The sequence below is a fragment of the Parasteatoda tepidariorum genome, chromosome 6 (genome assembly GCF_043381705.1).
Source record: "Parasteatoda tepidariorum isolate YZ-2023 chromosome 6, CAS_Ptep_4.0, whole genome shotgun sequence".
Lineage (NCBI taxonomy): Eukaryota > Metazoa > Arthropoda > Arachnida > Araneae > Theridiidae > Parasteatoda > Parasteatoda tepidariorum.
In genome coordinates, this window is record NC_092209.1 from 46024892 (window position 1) to 46040635 (window position 15744).

At 26.8% G+C, this 15744-nt stretch overlaps 1 long non-coding RNA gene across 1 annotated transcript; it reads left to right on the forward strand.

The window, feature by feature from the left end:
* Window positions 1-1625: 1625 nt before the first annotated feature.
* On the forward strand, window positions 1626-15717 carry LOC139425906 (uncharacterized). The gene is made up of 2 exons (XR_011637004.1): window positions 1626-1922; window positions 15502-15717. It is a non-coding gene; the product is annotated as an uncharacterized lncRNA (long non-coding RNA).
* Window positions 15718-15744: the final 27 nt, after the last annotated feature.

Genomic DNA, 15744 nt, shown 5'->3' on the forward strand with positions numbered 1-15744 from the left:
AACGGCTTAAATCTACATTTGAGGTAATAAACGTTGCAATTTTAAATCCAATTTAGAACATCTTGGAGCTCACGAATTAATTTGCGGGAAAAATCACTTTCATGGAAGACTTTTTTAATGAAACTAACCTGTATTGGATTGCGCATAAAGGAAATTCCCGTGATTACTCTCTTAGCAATACTCTTATTTATGATCGGTCTATCATCGAAGAAATTTTATGTCCATGCTTAACTGAATCAATACACAAATCCATCAAGAATAACCATGTAAAGAATAGATTGAATCAGAAGAAAACACTATGCCCCTTAAAAAAAGAGGATTGTCAGAATATAAAGTAAAATTGGGAATACCAGTCCTATTTCGCACTTTCTTGATCATCTCAAAAAAGATTCATATGCATATCTGAGCGGAATACATACTTGAAAAAAAAAATTATGAATTATCACAAATTAGTGATCCGGTGCACAGAACTTATCAGATCTGGTGCATAGAAAAAAACCCTGCTTTTTATCACAACTTGTTTTACCTCAATTACTTATAACAGAGTTCCATAGACCTTATCTACTTGGGACCACTTTTAAAGAACAAAATTTTTAATGCTCTAAGCACAATAATGTAGCACATTCGCACACTTTTTAATCATTTTTTTAGCTCGAAGAGAACGTCTCACTTAATAAAAAAAAGTGGTTAAAATAGGCTAAAAACAGACACCATTCGAAGAAGCGACTCCCAAATCAAGCGAATCGTCCGTTTCTTAGTCAGTATTATCTTTATTTCCATTTGAATGATCTTCAGGTAGTAGTCGTTGGTCCGTATAAAATTTTTCTATGAAGACTTTTCTTTGGTTTACAACCTACTAAAAAAACTAGCAATGGCAATTGAAGAAGCTATTCAACCCTATTAAAAAATGAATAGCAGAACAGTTTAAAGTAAATATAAACATACTAATGCGGAAAGGAACAAAACTATGAGATTTATAACATAAACTTCCCTTGCTTCAATAAAACTTTCTATGTTTCAATACTAACTTTTAATTCACAAAAGTTAATATGAAAATGCAAAGTGATCCAAAATCGAGAATTAAATTTATTTATTTTTTAATTTTATTTGATGCTACTACTGATGTAGAGGGTTTGTTTTCTGCAAAAAACATCAAGTAACTTTAAGAGATTTTTTTGGAAGTTTTTGATGTTTAATTTTAATAATAAGTCCTTAATAAAATTTATATTTTACCACTCGACAGACTCCTTTTCATCTGAGTCGAGCTCAAAATTACAAGGTGACAGGAATAAACGAATAAAAATAACTAATAGACGGTGAAAGAATCAAATCAAATCATGTCAAACATCTCTTAGGTTCTTGCGTCAACATTTACCAAAAACTAACATTAAAATATACATAAAAGATGTAATCCACCAAAGAATAGTTAGTCCGCAATGAAACTTTACGAAACACTATTCATTGGTCAATGGCCTCAAAGGAAACAAACGCACGCTTTCACCTCATCCACTAAACTCACAACGCTTAACGCTTTCGCGGGCTCTCAATACTGTGTACACATACATTTTTCCATAATTATTCCCAAACTTACAACAGCAGATGGAGTTAGCATCCGACCGAGTGAATCAATAAAGCCAAGGCGCATCGTTGGTCCAACTGAAGGCGTTAGGGGTCTGGTACATAAAGGGTTGAAAGACTTGCTCCCCCCCTTCCAATTTTTTTTTCCATTTGTGACGTCAGTTTGACACCGAGGCATAGGTACTCTTCCGGGATGTGCAAGCGAAAATCTTCATCAGGCTCGTCAGCCGTCATCCTGGTTAAACATGATTGTTGAAACCCGTTAGACTAGGTTATTGACACACCATAAGCCAACCATTAAAGTGTGGGAGTGAACACTACATGGTTTAAATGGAATTCCAAAAGTGAGTATTTTTGTTTATTAATTAACGCCTGTTAAAAAATAAAGATTTCAATAATTTATTAATTAATTTCAATATTTAATAATAATTATATATATATAATATAATTATAATATAATTATTATATTATAATAATACTANTTTCCATTCTATTATTTATGATATTATTAAGTTATTAAAGTTTTTTCTAAATATATTTTGATAAAGAAAAATATTACTTTTATACTCACTTTCACTATCAAAACTTGTTAGGGATTAATATTTAAACATAAAAAAATATTAAAAAGTTTAGAGGTTGGTGAATTGTTAATAATTTGTTTGAATTTTTATAGATTCAATTCACTGACCAATATAATAAATTTTAAAAAAATCATAAATTAAAATTCAAATGAATGAAAAATTATTTAACGTTATCAAAACTCGTTAGGGATAAATATTTAATCATGAAAAAATTTTACAATGTTTAGAAGTTGGTAAATTGTTAAAAATTTGTTCAAATTTTCATAGATTCAATTCACTGACCAATATAATAAACTTTAAAAGAAATCATAAATTAAAATTTAAATGAATGAAAAATTATTTAACGCTGTAGATATTCGTAGAAATAGAATAAGCGAAATAGAATAAAATTTGAATAAAATCTGACACTTAATTATTTGAAAAGTAATTTATTTGAAATTTGAAAAGTAATTAATAAATATTTAAACATGAAAAAATATTTAAAAGTTTAGAAGTTGGTGAATTGTTAATAATTTGTTCGAATTTTCATAGATTCAATTCACTGACCAATATAATAAACTTTAAAAGGATTCATAAATAAAAAATTTAAATGAATGAAAAATTATTTAACGTTATCAAGACTCGTTAGGGATAAATATTTAAACATGAACATGTATTAAAAAGTTCACAAGTTGGTAAATTTTTAAAAATTTGTTCGAATTTTCATAGATTCAATTCCCTGACCAATATAATAAACTTTAAAAGAAGTTATAAATTAAAATTTAAATGAATGAAAAATTATTTAACGTTATCAAAACTTGTTAGGGATAAGTATTTAATCATGAAAAAATATTAAAAAGTTTAGAAGTTGGTGAATTGTTAATAATTTGCTCGAATTTTTAAAGATTCAATTCACTGACAAATATAATAAATTTTAAAAAAATCATAAATTAAAATTCAAATGAATGAAAAATTATTTAACGCTGCAGATATTCGTAGCCCATAAAGCGAAATAAAATAAAATTTGAACTAAATCTGACACTTAATTATTTGAAAAGTAATTTAATTGCTTTTAAAAAATTAATATTGTGTCAAAACATTCTTCTAATAATATTAATTACAAACTTAAATTCCGACATAAGCTTCCGACATAATTCCGACAAAAGCTTGACAAAAGTTGTTCTTGCATTAAACCACATACATAAAATGGTAAAAATCATCCGAAACCAAATGGTGGTGATTCTCAGAGAAATACAAACTAATTTATGTAACAGGAAACTAAATGACTAAATGAAAAAAAAAAATTAACTTCTTTTTATCCTAATATTTGAGGTTAATTTGAGTTTTGCTGTCTAAAAAATCCGTCTGATTAAAAAAAATTTGATTTTTACCTTTGACCAAATAACTATTCACTGCTCAATTTTTATTCTCTAAACAATTTGCTTTCAAAATTGTAATTTATATTGTAAAAGCAATATTTTTTTAGAAAAAATAAATGTACATAAATTTTACTTGATAAAAAATTTATCATCTTAATAGATTCAGAAAATAAGACAACTACTAATCAGTAAAGACAACTACTCATCAATAATACTTACAACTACTAATCAGTAATTTTTAGAGTATAAAGCAACGACTTTAAAGAAGCGTTTAAATATTTGCAGGCAATCAATAATTACAGGACAATAAATAAAATAGGACCATACACAATAGAGTTTATTTGTTTGCTTTTAATTATTTTAATATAAACAACAACAAAAAATATTTAAAACACAATTTCAAAAAGTTCTAAAATAATTCCTGGCAAGAAAATTATGGCCGTAATGATAATAATGTCAAACATATCAGAAAGCCCATTAACAAGTTCCATTAAGAATTTTGATAATTGTATTCAGTAAAAATATTTTTTATAATGATGCCAATTTATTTACAAATTTCAAGGAAAAAAAAAGGATATGCATAAATTTTTCATTCGTGTAAAACTAAAAAATAAAAATTATCTTCAAAAAAAAAATTTATTTAGATTTAATTATTCTTATGCAATTCTTCTTATGATATATTGTAATAGTAAATTAAATAAAGGGAAGAAAATTCAACAATCTTTACCTTTATTAACTGTTGATAAGTTTTTTTTCTAAAGTGTTTATTTATTAATTTATTCAAGTTTACACACTCGTTACATTCATCGAAATCTTTCTTTAAACATCTGATGATTTAACAACTTTTATACTCATGATATCGTTTGGCACGCACTTTAAAAAAATATTGATGTACAATTGAAACGGACTTAGCCTCCACAGAAAATATTAAACTGTACATTTATATTATTTATAAGAAATATGTGAAGAATTCTCCTACTCGCAAACTTTATGCAGCTGTTAAATAATCCATAAACCAAAATTTACTTGAAATATTAATTTTTGGCTGATTACTTGAAAAACAAGAGTGAAAATATTATTTTATAAAGCATTATAATTTAAACTAAAAATTATCTAAACATTTTTAACCAAAATAGCGTGAAATGAGATACGTAATATTGATTTATTATAGGCAAAAGTGCCATGAAATAAGTGTTTTATTGAATTAATCAAATTTTAAAGTAGAAAATATCTTAAAAATTGAAAACTAAATTGTATTTTAAATAGTTTTTATAAACTTGCTACAAGCAAAAGATGCTGGAAAAATTTTTATAGAACGATAAAAATTTGAAATAGAAAAATTGAAAGCGATTCTGAAAATTTTAAACCAAATTGACTTGAAATAATTATAATATAGAACAATGGGATGCTTGCAAGTGAAGTAGAGTGGGTATCTCGATCCCGATTAGTTCCTGAAACGTGGCATTTGTTTACGTTAGCAACTGTTCTTTCCATTCTACTTTGAGTTAGCCAAGCCTATCAAGTTTCAATTCTCTTAAGCAAAATAGCATATTTTTTCAAAGATTCTTTCAGATCAGAAAGATTTCAATTCTACTATTATATATTTACACAAAGACAGGCCCGAAGCCATATAGAACATAAACAAACTTATCATGCATCCAAGTTGCCAGGTGCACTAAACAAAAATATATCCCCATTGCAATAAAATACATAAAAAAATAATAAATCTAATAAGTAAAAGAAGCAAACTAGAAAGAATTATATTTCAACTAATTCGATATGTTATATGGTTCTACATTTCATTCACTTAACGTTAGTTAACATTTTAAGTTATGTAAAGAAACTTAGCTGAACTCTAATATTTCATCTTGAAACTTTAAATAGAAAAGCAGGAAACATATCTTAAATTGGATTAAAATTGGATAAAATTGGCACCCCTAAATGGATTCGTAATATTTATTGTTGGCTTATTACTGGCAAAAATGGATTGAAAAAATTTATTCAAATTTCAATTCAAATTTGAAAATTTCAAATTTGAAATAAAATAGTAGAAAACGATTCTAAAAATGCATCATGTGGAGAATTGTTTGCTTAAAACATAATTATGTTTTATATTCCTCATTTCAAATTGTTAATTTGTAAAAGAATAAGAAATGCTAATACAAGTTCTGGGTTAAATATTATTCTACGTCATTAGTTTAAAGTTGCACAACATTTGAATTAAATCTTATTTCAAAAATCACCGCTTAGTTAAATTATACTTCTAAATTAGAAAATAATAGCCCCAGATAATTCGGATAAAAGAATGTAAATACATAAATAAAACGTAAAATGTTTATTATGCATAAACGAGTTTGACTAATAAAGGAACGAATTTTTTATTAATACGAACGAAATCCATTAACATCACATTTTTATACCAATTTTTATAATTTATCAGAAAAAAAATAGTGGATCAACATTTCATTTCATTTCTGATTGTTTTTCATATAACTAGACATTAAACAATAAACATTAGGAAATGTGTTTTTTAAACAAACACTAAACCAATCAGTAAATTAAAACAACTATTAAAAAAAATTAAAAAGTCAAAATAATGAAAAGATATCAACTTTTCATCAGCTCACACGATTATATCCATAGCAAAATATATCATAACAATAGTGCTTTGGCTGTAATGATACAATATTAGAAAGCACTCCTTTTTGCAGATATAATCGTGTGAGCTGATGAAGATATTATATCTTTTCATTATTTTTTCCGGCTTTTTAATTTCTTTTAAATAAAACTTTTTTGCAATATTTTTAAAAATATTTTATTTTAATTTAATAATTTTTCTTCGTCTCTTTTTATTGATTTTTATTATTTTCCATATTTTCTCTATATTTTTAACTTATTTTATGAGTTCTATATACTTGCAGCTTATGCGCAGTAAATAAAACTTATAAATTTTCTTCTTTCTTCTTTTTTCTTTTTTCTTTTTATCCTACTGGTCTTTATTGTGCTATATATTGGAAATCAATCTTTTTTTAACCTAAAATTTGCTTTAATAATTATCGTGATCCAAAAGTTAAATTTCATTTCGTTAAATTTCATATATTAAACACAAATATATTCAGTTGCTAAGTAAAATAATAGTAAATGAAACGAATAAACCCAGATTGATAGTAAAAAATGTTCACTTCAGAAAATAATTTTCTTTTTTACCTAAAATCAGTTTTGCTAAATATCATATATTTAACAGAAATACATATGACCGCGTTATGAAAGAGTTTTAAATAATATGAAGAATGAAAATAAATAAAAAATATAACAGCATACATATAAAATTCCTGACAAAGTTTAATTCGTATAAATCTTCGTTAATTTTCATTTAAGATCGCTTAAGACTTTTTAATAAGAAAATCAACAATTTTTAAATTATAACGTATGTATGATTAATAGAAAATACTATATATATTTACATTTTAGTAACCAATTAAGGAGATAGCGCTTTTAGGAAAAGTCATTAACATACATAAAACATAAAAACTAATGCAGGAGAATTACTTCTCACTTAAGATCTAATCCAAGAATCATGAAGTCCAAAAATAAATTAAAAAAATCACTAAAAGCTTCTGATTGAATAATTTTATGAAATTAAGCGATGTAATTTAATTTAGTAATCATATTAACATCGATTTACTATCTTATTAATTTAGCTAATTAGCTCACTTTATAATCTAACGAAGATTTGATTAACTAGTCAGATAATTTGATTACTTTCATTAATTACAATCAATACTTTCCTTAAATGAAACGACTAAATGGCTCGGATTGAAAATAAAAAATCTCAGCGAAATAAAAAATTCATCAAAGAATGAAGTTAATTCTGTGGTAAATAATAACCCTGAATTATTTTTCGATTGATAAAAAATTTAATTGGGTGAGTGTTTACTTTGATTTAAAAATTAATTTAAAAAATGCTCGAATACAGAAAAAAAATATGAACGAATTTAGAAATCGTAATAACTAATTAATTTAACCTAAGGTTCTAACCTATGACTCGCGACCCAATTTTGCGTAAAAAGCTTCCGAGGTTCAAACTCTTCGAAATATATAATTTGAATTATTAAATCCGATTTTTTATTGTTTAGGATTCATACGGGATATTAATTACTTTCTTGTAATTTTTTTATTCATATTAATAAATTTCGCAAATTTTACACCGAAGTTTCGTATATATGATCGTGATTCAAAACTTATGTCAAGAAACTAAGAGAAATGTGGCTGAAACATTTCAGAAAACATAATTTAGACTGTTAAATACCACTTTTTATTTTTCAAAATTTGTAAGAAATTTGTAATCCCTTTTATTTTAGTTTTAAAATTTCATCCAACACGTCAACAACGTATCAACAGAATTGATATGTTTAACTCAAAGGTTTTTACTGCCATGGTTCCTGACTAAACTTTTGTCAAAAATTCAACGAGAATGGCGGCTGAAACATTTCAGAAAATTTTATTTAAAATACTAAAACATACATTTTATTTTTTAGAATTTATAAGAAACGTTACTTTTTTTTAAAAATTTTAAAGATTTTGTGTCAATACAATTCGTATGTTTAGATTAAAGGTTCTTACTAAACCTCACTACCCAAACTTTGGTGCTAACATTTGAGAAAATATGATTTAAAAGTTTAAAAAAAGTTTAAATCTCCCTTTATTTTTTCAAAATTCGTGAGAGATATTAATCCTTTTTTTTAAAAGATTTTGTCATTCAAACTTTGATCAACAGCTAACGAGAATGGTGGCTGAAACATTTCAGAAAATACGATTTAAAAGTTTAAATCCCATTTAATTTTTTCAAAATTCGTAAGAGATACTAATCCCTTTTTTTTCTTTTCCTTTTTCTTTTTTTTTCTTATAAGATTTCGTAACTTTGGTTAACAGCTAACGAGAATGGTGGCTGAAACATTTCAGAAAATACGATTTAAAAGTTTAAATCCCATTTAATTTTTTCAAAATTCGTAAGAGATACTAATCCATTTCTTTCTTTTCCTTTTCCTTTTTTTTTTCTTTTAAGATTTCGTCATTCAAACTTTGAACAAGCAGCCAACGAGAATAATGGCTGAAACATTTCAGAAAATATGATTTAAAAATTTAAATCCCACTTTATTTTTTTAAAATTCGCGAGAGATATTAATCCTTTATTAAAAAAAAAAAAAAAAAAAAGATTTCGTATAAGCACAATAAATCTGTTTAACTCAAAGATTCTTACAATCTTGGCACATAACCAAACTTTTGTCACGAAACTTATGAGAATGGGGGCTGAAAAATTTCAAAAAATATAATTTAAAAGTTTAAATCCTACTTTTAATTTTTCAGGATTTGTAAGAGTTATTACTCCCTATTTTTCTAGTTTTAAAGATTTCTTATTAACACAATTAATATGTTTAACTGAAATGTTCTTTCTATGGCTCGTGATTCTAACATTCGTCAAGAAACTAAAGAGAATGGTGGTTGAAATATTTCAGAAAATAAAAATTAAAAGTCTAAATCCTACTTTTTTATTTTTTCGCAAGATATTAATTCTCACTTTTTTTAATTTTAGAGAATTCGTATCAATACAATTAAAATGTATAATTCATTCGTATCTCTGACTCGTGACCTAAATTCGGATCAGAGAGTTAAGATTATAGAAAAAATAACTTCTGAAAACTTTCTGAGGAATTTTCTCAAAACAACCTTTTCCAGACCCACAATCTCTTAATTATCCAATTAATTTCTCTTATAACGTTTATAACTCTCTATTTATAGAAGAGCTTAGAGGAACATAGTGATAAGTCACACTTTTAACTAAGATGACTTTTTTACACTGAATTCATCCGAAATTTTGCTTCCAGATTTCAATTTTCCGGAATTTCCACTAGATAAAAGCATTGATATCCAGGATTTTTTTCACTTTAAACGCTCTTCGAAACAATTTGTAAAACGTGGCTTATCATTATATTGCCCCTAAACACTTCAATTGTGTCTTAATAAAAATCAGAGTATTTTATGGAACTTATTAAAAATCTTTAATCAACACACACTTCATCAAAATCAATAAGCACAGTTTAAAAAAAAATGGAAAATATATTAGTAACAGACATACTGTTAAACATTTAGTGAAATTGGTTTAATAAAGGAAGTTATATCTGCGAATATTAAAAACAAATGTTTCGAGAAAATGTCGTTTAAAGTTTAAAACTCCTTACTTTCTTTCCACCACGTGTAGAAGCGAAAAACATTTTTTTTTTTAATTATATGAATTTTAATTTGTATTCTTAGGGCGATGTTTCGATAAGATCATATTTTAACTTTATCTTTCATTTTCTATAAACGCAAAAGGTACCCAATCGTTATTGAAAGTTTTCTATTCGAAAGCTGGCGATGCAGTTTATTTATAACCTCCGTGCCGACCGATGGTTTTAGGGCTAATGAGATTCTTCCAGGTTGTTAGTTCCTTAAGATGATTGGTTAGTGTCCTCCGAAGACCATTCCATGACATTGTATTATTTAATTATACAATAGGCAAAATTACGATAATAGGCAAAAGGAATAGGGCACAATCACCGGGCGCCACCGTTCACAGGGTGACTAAATGTAACAAATAGCGATTAAAAAATTATCTACCATTCACCATCAGATCACCGCTTTCTTTCGTCAAAAATGCAACCATGTGCATTTCTGATTGGTATATTTTCCGGACAATCGCTTGCCCTACAGCTCGATTGACCGACTGTTGTTTGTTCGGCAACTCATATTTCACGACAGGTAAGCTTGCTAGACAGATTCGTTTGCCCCACAACTCATTTGTTCGACAGGGCATGTACTAACTTTTCAATACTTCCTAAATTAACTATAATTCTGGAAGGTCCCAAAATCTATATGAAGCACAGAAAAGGTTTACAACATAAAGAGTTGCTACATTAACAGTCTTCAAATATCGTTTGCACTTTCTTGCCGTAAGAAGCCCAGCCTTATTTAAAAGAGGAAACAGTTTCCAACAAAAAATCTTATACTCATTTCCTTTGCATGCCAGTCTTGTCAGGGAATGGTACAGGTTTGGAAAATAAATTGTCGAGCAAGTGCACATGTCAAGAAAATGAATTGTAGTAGAAGCATATCTGTCTGGCAAATGAGCAGTCGGGAATAACGAAATTAGGTATTTAAGTTGTTGGGCAAATGACCGGAAACGATGCATTTCATTATTTATTTAACAAATATGGACTTATTATGAATATTTCATAATGTTTGAAAAATACTTTATTTTACGCTTGTTTCTTAAAATTTTTCTTCATTTTAAGAAGCATTTTTATATGCATGACATTATTACAATAAACAGTTTGCTTAATCGTTTAAAATAGTTTTTAATCGTTCACATGCTGTAAAAAATAGCCACCGCTGAAAATGTTATAACTGGCCAAAAAACAAATTATTTTTTATAACCAGAGTGGATACAGCCGATCCAATTCTCAGTTAGCGACTATCAATGTTCAACTTCATAACCTTGCAATTTTGAACCCAAATCAAAAGATAAAGAAACTCCTGGATCAAGCCTTGCGATAAACTAGACTTCGTTGAGGACTTTTTTAATGGTCCTAACCAACATTTACATTAAATGGAAAGGAAAAACCACGAAAACCTCCCTTAGTTAGATCAACGGAAAAGGGATTTTAACCCACGAACCGTCTATCACTAATGATATTTTACGTCAGCACTGTGGTTGAGGCATGCCGCGAGCAGAATTCGAAACAACCAGTCACCGGTGGGATTCGAACCTGAGTCAAAGCAGGCGAACGCTCATCCTGTGTAAAATTCCCAATTTTGCCCTATATTTGTAGCACACAAAGTTGCATTTTAATTGTGCAACATAATATATGATCTTAGTACATATAGTATATACACACGTCAAAATATGCAAAAATTAAAAAATAAATTCGTTTTATATCTGGTTTTGAAAATTTCCACTAGGTGTAAAAGTACACAAGTATAGTTACAAATGAGTCCAGATGAAGTTTACAAATTATGACAATTAAACTAAGTACAGTTTGGTTACAGTCCATTTCGTCAAGGTGTTATCGATATCGTGACTTAGACATTTCCACAGAACATTTCAACACCAAATATCAGGACAACAAAATAGAAGTTATAAATGCACGAAAGATATATCTGTTTCTTACAAATTAAGATATCGGAACAGTAGTTCTTTTTCATAAGTAGGATCATGAAATATAGATATCTAATTGGCTACAATCACACATGGAAACATCCGAGACGCATGATTAATCTGTCAATCGAAATTACAATCACACGCGTCACATCAATCACGGAAAGTGATTATATTTGCAATAAATCATTTGTAATTGTTATTCATATCGAAAATATGCCGACAATGAATTGTATTAAGCGATTTGTTCTTAATTTGAATTGCCTTCCTTAAATAAGATATCAAAGTAGAAGGTTAAATAAAAAGCTAAGAGTTCAAGAAGCATAACGGCGTTGGTGGCAAGATGAAGAACTTGCCGAGTTAGATTGCCGATAGTTTATTATTTTAGGTTTTGTAGTTATATCATTTTAAGTAATGATGTCTACCAATATCTGTTTCCAATTTGAATGTGTTCTATATGTAAATGAGATGCGAAAATTAAAATTTAAACCCAAGTAAACAAATTACACAAGATAAGACTTAATTTAACTACAGTTTGAAAAAATAATTACTTAGCTCAGCTACGTTTTGCAGTCAAAATGATTTTTACATCTTACTAGATAAAATATCAAAATTGAGTATTAAATCTTAGCAAGAGCAAGATAAAAGATAAGACTCTTAAATCTTAGCATTCAGCAAGATAAAAGATAAGACTTAGTTTATTAATAGGTAAAAAAAGAAGCATTTATTTATTTTAGTTATGTTATCAATTTAATAATGTCTTAAGTTCAAATGATTTTCAGTTTATAAAAGAATATGAATAAAGAGAAAATAAAAAATTTACAAAATTATAAAAAGAATTACATTTAAAACTTTTACGTTTCACGTGATTATGTTCCCAAATTTGATTCCGATATCATATAATTCCTTAAATCATTGTTTATTGATTGGCACTGTACAAATTAGTTTAGTTCATCTAATTCAGTTATATATTTATTTAAAAATTATTTTAACGTTTTACGTGATGGTGTTCACAAATTCATTTCTTATTTGAATAAATTACCTAAAAAGACATCAAAATTAAATTAAATAGCAAAACAATTGAATTTTACAAGATTAGATTCTGTTTATTGTTAAATTAGTTGCGTACTTAGGTATAATGAATTAACATTTTGAGCAATAATGTCTTCAAAGTCGGTTCCAATTTGAAAAAATTACCTGAAATTAGAACATCAAAATTGAATATAATATCAAACAATCGAATTCTACAAGATTAGATATTGTTTATTGATAGGTTAAATAGAATTTAGTTTAATTGATGTACTTCTGATAAGTATGTAGTTAAAATGATTTAACATTTTACGTAATTGCATCCTCAAATCTGTTTCCGATTTATATAAATTACCTAAACTGGGGCATCAAAATTAAATATAACATCTAAACAATCGAATTCTACAAGATTAGATTTTGTTTATTAATAGGTTAAATAGAATTTAGCTTAGTTCATGTACTTCAGCAAAGTGTGTAGGTAAATTGATTTAACATTTTACGTAATTGTGTCCTCAAATCAGCTTCCGATTCGAATAAATAACCAAAAATGGGTAATTAAAGTTAAATGCAATATCTAAACAATCGAATTCCAGAAGATTAGATTTTGTTTATTGATAGGTTAAATAGAATTTAGCTTAGTTTATCTAATTCAGTTATTTATTTAGGTAAATTGATTTAATATTTTACGTGATTGTGTTCTTAAATTCGTTTCCGATTCGAATGAATTACGAAAAGTTGGATGTCAAAATTAAATATAATATTCAAGCAATCACAATCTAGAAGACTAGATTTTGTTTATTGATTGGTTAAATAGAATATGGCTTAGTTTATGTAATTCACCTATGTATTTAGGTATAGTGATTTAACATTTTACGTGATTGTGTCCTTAAATTCGTTTCCGATTCGAATAAATTACCTAAAATGGGACGTCAAAACTAAATATAATATCTAAGCAATCACAATCTAGAAGACTAGATATTGTTTATTGATAGATTAATTAGAATTTAGCTTAGTTTATATAGTTCACCTATGTATTTAGGTATAATGATTTAACATTTTACGTGATTGCGTCCTTAAATTCGCTTCCGATTTAAGTAAATTAACTAAAATGAGACATCAAAATTAAATATAATATCGAAACAATCACAATCTACAAGATTAGATTTTGTTTATTGATTGGTTAAATAGAATTTGGCTTAGTTCTCCGATTTGAATAAATAACCTAAAATGGGACGTCAAAATTAAATATAATATCTAAGCAATCACGTTCTACAATTTAAAATTTCGTTTATAGATAGGATAAGTAGAATTTAGCTTAGTTTATCTAATTCAGTTATGTATTTAGGTAAATTGATTTAACCTTTCACGTGATGGTGTCCTTAAATTCGTTTCCGATTTAAGTAAATTAACTAAAATGAGACATCAAAATTAAATATAATATCGAAACAATCACAATCTACAATATTAGATTTTGTTTATTAATAGGTTTAATAGAATTTAGTCTAGTTTATCTAAAATCGTTAGTTTTTTTCGTTAAAAGAATTCACGCATTTTACGTAATGACGCTCCTAAATTTGTTTCCGATTTGAATGAATTACCTTAAATAGGACATCAAAATTAAATATTCAATATCAAATTCTACATGATAAGATTTTTTTATTAATAGGTTAAATAGAATTCAGTCTAATTTATCTAGTTCAGTTAAAATTATTTATACTTTTTGCGTGATGATGTTCCTAAAGTTGTTTCCAATTAGAAGACATATTGTCAAATATAATACTAAAATTAAAGATTATGTCTAAGCAAACGAGTACAACAAGATAATAGTATAAAAGGAATTTATCTAGTTGTTAGATTATCAATTCTTAAACAATGTTTTCGGTTAAAATGATTTTCACATATAATGAGATGAAGTTCCCAAGATATCAGAGTTGAAGATTATATCTATTTGAATAAGTTCAACAAGATAAAGCTTTGGAATCTAAAAAAGAAACTTAGCTAGTTCAGTTAGGTTATCAATTCAGTTTTGTTATCAATTTAGCTATGTCTTCAATTTATACATTTTACGAGTTGTTTATCAAGTAGAATTCGATATTCGGTAGTTTGTATTTCATTTAAGTGATTTAATTTACTACTAATAATTAAAAGAAGGGGGGGGGAAGTATTAAACGGGCAAGGAAGAAGCTAAAGGTGAAGAAATAAATTCAACAATTCATTATAATATTTTATTGCTGATTTGTGAAAAAAATAAATGTATTCAGATATATTTCAGTAAAACAACTTTTACAATATTATTTTTTTTAAATTTATATTTGATGTTCAGCAATTAAATTATAATTTAAATAAGTTTTGTTAGTTAAGAAACAAAGAAAAAAATTAATCAAGCAAAAATGTTCAAAATGATAGGACTGAGATTGCCATCGGGTAAAATTGTATCTTTAATTTCGGTAAATTTTCAATTTAGTTAAATTTTCAATCAATATCTTTATTAGTGTAAATAGTTTTTAAAGTTACGAAATGAAATTGCCCTACTAACACTCGATGTTTATCGATTTGTTTTCAATTATATCAACTGTCCTAAACAAGGTATTAAACTTGAAAATCAAACCTCGGCAAAAGGTAGAAGCTATGAAAGTAAAAGAAAGTTTTAAAAAAAGGATTATTAATTTCAATTCAGTTGTAACTTAAATCTTCTTAGATCCCTTCCTTACTTTTTTTCTTTAGATGTTTTCTGAAAATCTTTTCCAATTTGTATTTTCAGTGGTCACCAATGTTGATCGACACAAGAGCTGAAAGCGGCTACACTGCACCAAAGCACAGAAGATAGTAACGTAACATCTAGCGGTATTAAAAACTAAGTCAGGCACAGAGGAAAGTTTACTAAATCATATCACTTTTCACATTTATATTTTTATCAGTCACAAACCATTAACAACTGCATTTGAAATATTTTTACAATAAAATATATTTATTCAGATTCTCATATAATTTTTTCAGCTATGTG